This window comes from Haliotis asinina, unplaced genomic scaffold (genome assembly GCF_037392515.1).
Source record: "Haliotis asinina isolate JCU_RB_2024 unplaced genomic scaffold, JCU_Hal_asi_v2 scaffold_169, whole genome shotgun sequence".
NCBI lineage: Eukaryota > Metazoa > Mollusca > Gastropoda > Lepetellida > Haliotidae > Haliotis > Haliotis asinina.
Window position 1 is genome coordinate 1 of NW_027134032.1, and position 9593 is coordinate 9593.

At 37.7% G+C, this 9593-nt stretch overlaps 1 long non-coding RNA gene across 4 annotated transcripts; it reads left to right on the top strand.

Moving 5' to 3' along the window:
* Nucleotides 1-532: 532 nt before the first annotated feature.
* LOC137271558 (uncharacterized) lies at nt 533-9385 on the top strand. 4 transcript variants are annotated; one of them, XR_010956074.1, is made up of 8 exons: nt 533-717; nt 1896-2008; nt 2968-3158; nt 4337-4440; nt 5409-5599; nt 6778-6881; nt 7850-8040; nt 9219-9385. It is a non-coding gene; the product is annotated as an uncharacterized lncRNA (long non-coding RNA). The 4 variants fall into 4 exon arrangements; XR_010956075.1 differs by having other exon boundaries at nt 1896-1999; nt 4337-4449; XR_010956073.1 differs by having other exon boundaries at nt 1896-1999; nt 6778-6890.
* Nucleotides 9386-9593: the final 208 nt, after the last annotated feature.

The following is a 9593-nucleotide window of genomic DNA, read 5'->3' on the forward strand; positions in this document are numbered from 1 at the left end:
AAAGGTGATGGGAGTAAAGATAGGGTTGTTTTGAGTGGAATAGATTGTTCTAGTGTTGTGAATATGAACGTTGCTTCGTTTTGAGGCCCAACAGTGGTAATAGACCCCTATGGTGAGTTCTACCCTTGATTAATGGTTACCTGCTTCTGAATTTGTTGGAACTGATGAATTTGACAACAAAGTAAGCCGAAATAAACACTATTATAACAATGTGAGTGTCTGAGGTAATCCCCTGAGGGTCAAATTAAAGTTAAATGATGATAAAATCATGAAATATGATCACTGGACAGCTGAACATGTCACAAACCCTTGTTTTAAATGTAAACACTGAAGCATATGGTCAATTCTTTCTGTCTGACCCCTTTTGCATGTGAATCAACTTAATTTTCTTTCCTTTTTTAAAAAAAAATCCCCCTTTTTAACACATATGACTTTCAAAATTATTTTTTGTTTTATCTACAACTGTCTCATTGCTGTTTTGGATTTTATGATTTGACATTTAATGTAATAGCAACATTATTTTCAGCTTGCAGAATGCCTGTTGATGAATGGGAGGTGTGTATGCACACATACAGCAGAAACAGAAGCCTTCACATCCAATGTGGTATTTCGACAAGCCGGTCTGAAGTCTGTTGTTGACTGCGTCTAATCAAGCACACACCCTTTTCTTCGATATGCCTTACCACCTTGTATCAGTTGCAGTACTTGGATATATAGGTACATACAGTACATTTAAGTACCCCAGTCCAGTTAAAACACCACAATGTCTGACTGGTAACTTCCACCACTCGGTCAGCATCATCCATTAGAGGTTTCTGACCATGCTCTCTTAATGCCTCACTGTGCAGTATTTCTTTTTGCCAGACATGAATTAACTGCTGTACATGAACCCAAGAAGTTGATTAGATGTAAATAATAACAACTGACCCTTGTAGAATGGGTCTGACCACAAATTTTATTGACATGAGAGTGTGTGATGTCTTTAAATTATCTCCCTTGTTTACCCATAGACAATATGTGTTCTTGTCACCCAGTAACCCATAAATTATTGCAGAGAAACACTGTTTTTAGCTGATACTGTCAAATACTGTTAACTCTGAATAGAAATATTCAGTTTTGGGCAGGTTAACCAATCAATTTCCAAAATTATGAGGATATTTTCACTTTGTACCCTGTAAACTGGCTTATACATGAAACTGTCAAGTCTAACAACCTCAAAACAATACACAGTAAATAGTTTTGATTTCCTGGAAGTTTTTTAAAGTCTTAGCTTGAAGAATCAATAGATTCAAGCATAAGTTCCTATCATGCTGTGGTCTAAAAGTGACTTCATCTGTTTAAGGGGTCATTTGCCTTGATCGACGAACAGGCGGCAGGGTACTCTGATCAGTGTTCCAGACAGCTAGGCATTATGCATCTCCTCACTTAATACTTTCTGACAAACTTCATCAACCAGCCTTACATATGTCAAGATGCTAAAGCTGCTTAGTGTGAAATCTCTCCAATTTCTGGCCTGTATTCCATGATTTTGGTCTTTCAAAATATATTCTGGGTTGATATGATCTAGGCAGCCCCAGTCATGTATGGAATCAACCCATGACCCCCTTCTTTTGTGAAATAGGAGTAAACTCCCATGGTATATACATGATTTGAAAACTTTCTCTATGAAAGCAGAAATGCATTTTTGCAAAGCTTTGATGAAGTATACATGATGTAACTCTTACACCTCTATCAGTGCAGCAAATCTCTTTATTCTTTTGCCATAAAAGATATGTTGGACAGAAAAAAATATTGAGGTTTCATGCAGTTTTATTTTTTTTCTGAGAAGTTACATGTATATACAGTACATAAATCACAGATTGGCCTAGTGCAGATGCAGACCATTTTTTCTACAGGTTCCACTACACTATATCAGTATCACATGCTGCCCGAGCGAGGACCGTATGGAAACAACTCAAACGGACAGAGGCCTGTGACAGCTGTGATTGGATGAAATAGTGTAAGATGTGTATGTGTTTTAAAAGCACATCCACCCTGTTATTAAAATTGACCACAATTTTAAGTATTTAGTGCTGTCATTTTTATCACCATGGGTTATGCCTATGTGTGTACATATATTTGGAAGTAGGTGACATTCGGTGCGGAGCTGGGGGTTGATGTGTTCCGCTTCCTGTGCTTGGCAAATGTGCCGGACAAGTTGGCCACAACTTGTGTTTTATTGTAGCTTAGAGGCCAGACTGTGCCCATGTGTACATGGAATGGCTGTTGATAGCCTGGATATTTTTTAAAAAAATATAAGGTTACTATAGAAGTCTATGGGAAAACATTTGGTGTTGTGTAACCTGTAGGGTTCGAGCACATTTCAGTAAGTCATACTTTACATGCCTTCCTGTGTTTATTTCACCATGGAAACAAGTCAGTATTAATGTGGAGGCAAATTTAAAGGTGATGGGAGTAAAGATAGGGTTGTTTTGAGTGGAATAGATTGTTCTAGTGTTGTGAATATGAACGTTGCTTCGTTTTGAGGCCCAACAGTGGTAATAGACCCCTATGGTGAGTTCTACCCTTGATTAATGGTTACCTGCTTCTGAATTTGTTGGAACTGATGAATTTGACAACAAAGTAAGCCGAAATAAACACTATTATAACAATGTGAGTGTCTGAGGTAATCCCCTGAGGGTCAAATTAAAGTTAAATGATGATAAAATCATGAAATATGATCACTGGACAGCTGAACATGTCACAAACCCTTGTTTTAAATGTAAACACTGAAGCATATGGTCAATTCTTTCTGTCTGACCCCTTTTGCATGTGAATCAACTTAATTTTCTTTCCTTTTTTAAAAAAAAATCCCCCTTTTTAACACATATGACTTTCAAAATTATTTTTTGTTTTATCTACAACTGTCTCATTGCTGTTTTGGATTTTATGATTTGACATTTAATGTAATAGCAACATTATTTTCAGCTTGCAGAATGCCTGTTGATGAATGGGAGGTGTGTATGCACACATACAGCAGAAACAGAAGCCTTCACATCCAATGTGGTATTTCGACAAGCCGGTCTGAAGTCTGTTGTTGACTGCGTCTAATCAAGCACACACCCTTTTCTTCGATATGCCTTACCACCTTGTATCAGTTGCAGTACTTGGATATATAGGTACATACAGTACATTTAAGTACCCCAGTCCAGTTAAAACACCACAATGTCTGACTGGTAACTTCCACCACTCGGTCAGCATCATCCATTAGAGGTTTCTGACCATGCTCTCTTAATGCCTCACTGTGCAGTATTTCTTTTTGCCAGACATGAATTAACTGCTGTACATGAACCCAAGAAGTTGATTAGATGTAAATAATAACAACTGACCCTTGTAGAATGGGTCTGACCACAAATTTTATTGACATGAGAGTGTGTGATGTCTTTAAATTATCTCCCTTGTTTACCCATAGACAATATGTGTTCTTGTCACCCAGTAACCCATAAATTATTGCAGAGAAACACTGTTTTTAGCTGATACTGTCAAATACTGTTAACTCTGAATAGAAATATTCAGTTTTGGGCAGGTTAACCAATCAATTTCCAAAATTATGAGGATATTTTCACTTTGTACCCTGTAAACTGGCTTATACATGAAACTGTCAAGTCTAACAACCTCAAAACAATACACAGTAAATAGTTTTGATTTCCTGGAAGTTTTTTAAAGTCTTAGCTTGAAGAATCAATAGATTCAAGCATAAGTTCCTATCATGCTGTGGTCTAAAAGTGACTTCATCTGTTTAAGGGGTCATTTGCCTTGATCGACGAACAGGCGGCAGGGTACTCTGATCAGTGTTCCAGACAGCTAGGCATTATGCATCTCCTCACTTAATACTTTCTGACAAACTTCATCAACCAGCCTTACATATGTCAAGATGCTAAAGCTGCTTAGTGTGAAATCTCTCCAATTTCTGGCCTGTATTCCATGATTTTGGTCTTTCAAAATATATTCTGGGTTGATATGATCTAGGCAGCCCCAGTCATGTATGGAATCAACCCATGACCCCCTTCTTTTGTGAAATAGGAGTAAACTCCCATGGTATATACATGATTTGAAAACTTTCTCTATGAAAGCAGAAATGCATTTTTGCAAAGCTTTGATGAAGTATACATGATGTAACTCTTACACCTCTATCAGTGCAGCAAATCTCTTTATTCTTTTGCCATAAAAGATATGTTGGACAGAAAAAAATATTGAGGTTTCATGCAGTTTTATTTTTTTTCTGAGAAGTTACATGTATATACAGTACATAAATCACAGATTGGCCTAGTGCAGATGCAGACCATTTTTTCTACAGGTTCCACTACACTATATCAGTATCACATGCTGCCCGAGCGAGGACCGTATGGAAACAACTCAAACGGACAGAGGCCTGTGACAGCTGTGATTGGATGAAATAGTGTAAGATGTGTATGTGTTTTAAAAGCACATCCACCCTGTTATTAAAATTGACCACAATTTTAAGTATTTAGTGCTGTCATTTTTATCACCATGGGTTATGCCTATGTGTGTACATATATTTGGAAGTAGGTGACATTCGGTGCGGAGCTGGGGGTTGATGTGTTCCGCTTCCTGTGCTTGGCAAATGTGCCGGACAAGTTGGCCACAACTTGTGTTTTATTGTAGCTTAGAGGCCAGACTGTGCCCATGTGTACATGGAATGGCTGTTGATAGCCTGGATATTTTTTAAAAAAATATAAGGTTACTATAGAAGTCTATGGGAAAACATTTGGTGTTGTGTAACCTGTAGGGTTCGAGCACATTTCAGTAAGTCATACTTTACATGCCTTCCTGTGTTTATTTCACCATGGAAACAAGTCAGTATTAATGTGGAGGCAAATTTAAAGGTGATGGGAGTAAAGATAGGGTTGTTTTGAGTGGAATAGATTGTTCTAGTGTTGTGAATATGAACGTTGCTTCGTTTTGAGGCCCAACAGTGGTAATAGACCCCTATGGTGAGTTCTACCCTTGATTAATGGTTACCTGCTTCTGAATTTGTTGGAACTGATGAATTTGACAACAAAGTAAGCCGAAATAAACACTATTATAACAATGTGAGTGTCTGAGGTAATCCCCTGAGGGTCAAATTAAAGTTAAATGATGATAAAATCATGAAATATGATCACTGGACAGCTGAACATGTCACAAACCCTTGTTTTAAATGTAAACACTGAAGCATATGGTCAATTCTTTCTGTCTGACCCCTTTTGCATGTGAATCAACTTAATTTTCTTTCCTTTTTTAAAAAAAAATCCCCCTTTTTAACACATATGACTTTCAAAATTATTTTTTGTTTTATCTACAACTGTCTCATTGCTGTTTTGGATTTTATGATTTGACATTTAATGTAATAGCAACATTATTTTCAGCTTGCAGAATGCCTGTTGATGAATGGGAGGTGTGTATGCACACATACAGCAGAAACAGAAGCCTTCACATCCAATGTGGTATTTCGACAAGCCGGTCTGAAGTCTGTTGTTGACTGCGTCTAATCAAGCACACACCCTTTTCTTCGATATGCCTTACCACCTTGTATCAGTTGCAGTACTTGGATATATAGGTACATACAGTACATTTAAGTACCCCAGTCCAGTTAAAACACCACAATGTCTGACTGGTAACTTCCACCACTCGGTCAGCATCATCCATTAGAGGTTTCTGACCATGCTCTCTTAATGCCTCACTGTGCAGTATTTCTTTTTGCCAGACATGAATTAACTGCTGTACATGAACCCAAGAAGTTGATTAGATGTAAATAATAACAACTGACCCTTGTAGAATGGGTCTGACCACAAATTTTATTGACATGAGAGTGTGTGATGTCTTTAAATTATCTCCCTTGTTTACCCATAGACAATATGTGTTCTTGTCACCCAGTAACCCATAAATTATTGCAGAGAAACACTGTTTTTAGCTGATACTGTCAAATACTGTTAACTCTGAATAGAAATATTCAGTTTTGGGCAGGTTAACCAATCAATTTCCAAAATTATGAGGATATTTTCACTTTGTACCCTGTAAACTGGCTTATACATGAAACTGTCAAGTCTAACAACCTCAAAACAATACACAGTAAATAGTTTTGATTTCCTGGAAGTTTTTTAAAGTCTTAGCTTGAAGAATCAATAGATTCAAGCATAAGTTCCTATCATGCTGTGGTCTAAAAGTGACTTCATCTGTTTAAGGGGTCATTTGCCTTGATCGACGAACAGGCGGCAGGGTACTCTGATCAGTGTTCCAGACAGCTAGGCATTATGCATCTCCTCACTTAATACTTTCTGACAAACTTCATCAACCAGCCTTACATATGTCAAGATGCTAAAGCTGCTTAGTGTGAAATCTCTCCAATTTCTGGCCTGTATTCCATGATTTTGGTCTTTCAAAATATATTCTGGGTTGATATGATCTAGGCAGCCCCAGTCATGTATGGAATCAACCCATGACCCCCTTCTTTTGTGAAATAGGAGTAAACTCCCATGGTATATACATGATTTGAAAACTTTCTCTATGAAAGCAGAAATGCATTTTTGCAAAGCTTTGATGAAGTATACATGATGTAACTCTTACACCTCTATCAGTGCAGCAAATCTCTTTATTCTTTTGCCATAAAAGATATGTTGGACAGAAAAAAATATTGAGGTTTCATGCAGTTTTATTTTTTTTCTGAGAAGTTACATGTATATACAGTACATAAATCACAGATTGGCCTAGTGCAGATGCAGACCATTTTTTCTACAGGTTCCACTACACTATATCAGTATCACATGCTGCCCGAGCGAGGACCGTATGGAAACAACTCAAACGGACAGAGGCCTGTGACAGCTGTGATTGGATGAAATAGTGTAAGATGTGTATGTGTTTTAAAAGCACATCCACCCTGTTATTAAAATTGACCACAATTTTAAGTATTTAGTGCTGTCATTTTTATCACCATGGGTTATGCCTATGTGTGTACATATATTTGGAAGTAGGTGACATTCGGTGCGGAGCTGGGGGTTGATGTGTTCCGCTTCCTGTGCTTGGCAAATGTGCCGGACAAGTTGGCCACAACTTGTGTTTTATTGTAGCTTAGAGGCCAGACTGTGCCCATGTGTACATGGAATGGCTGTTGATAGCCTGGATATTTTTTAAAAAAATATAAGGTTACTATAGAAGTCTATGGGAAAACATTTGGTGTTGTGTAACCTGTAGGGTTCGAGCACATTTCAGTAAGTCATACTTTACATGCCTTCCTGTGTTTATTTCACCATGGAAACAAGTCAGTATTAATGTGGAGGCAAATTTAAAGGTGATGGGAGTAAAGATAGGGTTGTTTTGAGTGGAATAGATTGTTCTAGTGTTGTGAATATGAACGTTGCTTCGTTTTGAGGCCCAACAGTGGTAATAGACCCCTATGGTGAGTTCTACCCTTGATTAATGGTTACCTGCTTCTGAATTTGTTGGAACTGATGAATTTGACAACAAAGTAAGCCGAAATAAACACTATTATAACAATGTGAGTGTCTGAGGTAATCCCCTGAGGGTCAAATTAAAGTTAAATGATGATAAAATCATGAAATATGATCACTGGACAGCTGAACATGTCACAAACCCTTGTTTTAAATGTAAACACTGAAGCATATGGTCAATTCTTTCTGTCTGACCCCTTTTGCATGTGAATCAACTTAATTTTCTTTCCTTTTTTAAAAAAAAATCCCCCTTTTTAACACATATGACTTTCAAAATTATTTTTTGTTTTATCTACAACTGTCTCATTGCTGTTTTGGATTTTATGATTTGACATTTAATGTAATAGCAACATTATTTTCAGCTTGCAGAATGCCTGTTGATGAATGGGAGGTGTGTATGCACACATACAGCAGAAACAGAAGCCTTCACATCCAATGTGGTATTTCGACAAGCCGGTCTGAAGTCTGTTGTTGACTGCGTCTAATCAAGCACACACCCTTTTCTTCGATATGCCTTACCACCTTGTATCAGTTGCAGTACTTGGATATATAGGTACATACAGTACATTTAAGTACCCCAGTCCAGTTAAAACACCACAATGTCTGACTGGTAACTTCCACCACTCGGTCAGCATCATCCATTAGAGGTTTCTGACCATGCTCTCTTAATGCCTCACTGTGCAGTATTTCTTTTTGCCAGACATGAATTAACTGCTGTACATGAACCCAAGAAGTTGATTAGATGTAAATAATAACAACTGACCCTTGTAGAATGGGTCTGACCACAAATTTTATTGACATGAGAGTGTGTGATGTCTTTAAATTATCTCCCTTGTTTACCCATAGACAATATGTGTTCTTGTCACCCAGTAACCCATAAATTATTGCAGAGAAACACTGTTTTTAGCTGATACTGTCAAATACTGTTAACTCTGAATAGAAATATTCAGTTTTGGGCAGGTTAACCAATCAATTTCCAAAATTATGAGGATATTTTCACTTTGTACCCTGTAAACTGGCTTATACATGAAACTGTCAAGTCTAACAACCTCAAAACAATACACAGTAAATAGTTTTGATTTCCTGGAAGTTTTTTAAAGTCTTAGCTTGAAGAATCAATAGATTCAAGCATAAGTTCCTATCATGCTGTGGTCTAAAAGTGACTTCATCTGTTTAAGGGGTCATTTGCCTTGATCGACGAACAGGCGGCAGGGTACTCTGATCAGTGTTCCAGACAGCTAGGCATTATGCATCTCCTCACTTAATACTTTCTGACAAACTTCATCAACCAGCCTTACATATGTCAAGATGCTAAAGCTGCTTAGTGTGAAATCTCTCCAATTTCTGGCCTGTATTCCATGATTTTGGTCTTTCAAAATATATTCTGGGTTGATATGATCTAGGCAGCCCCAGTCATGTATGGAATCAACCCATGACCCCCTTCTTTTGTGAAATAGGAGTAAACTCCCATGGTATATACATGATTTGAAAACTTTCTCTATGAAAGCAGAAATGCATTTTTGCAAAGCTTTGATGAAGTATACATGATGTAACTCTTACACCTCTATCAGTGCAGCAAATCTCTTTATTCTTTTGCCATAAAAGATATGTTGGACAGAAAAAAATATTGAGGTTTCATGCAGTTTTATTTTTTTTCTGAGAAGTTACATGTATATACAGTACATAAATCACAGATTGGCCTAGTGCAGATGCAGACCATTTTTTCTACAGGTTCCACTACACTATATCAGTATCACATGCTGCCCGAGCGAGGACCGTATGGAAACAACTCAAACGGACAGAGGCCTGTGACAGCTGTGATTGGATGAAATAGTGTAAGATGTGTATGTGTTTTAAAAGCACATCCACCCTGTTATTAAAATTGACCACAATTTTAAGTATTTAGTGCTGTCATTTTTATCACCATGGGTTATGCCTATGTGTGTACATATATTTGGAAGTAGGTGACATTCGGTGCGGAGCTGGGGGTTGATGTGTTCCGCTTCCTGTGCTTGGCAAATGTGCCGGACAAGTTGGCCACAACTTGTGTTTTATTGTAGCTTAGAGGCCAGACTGTGCCCATGTGTACATGGAATGGCTGTTGAT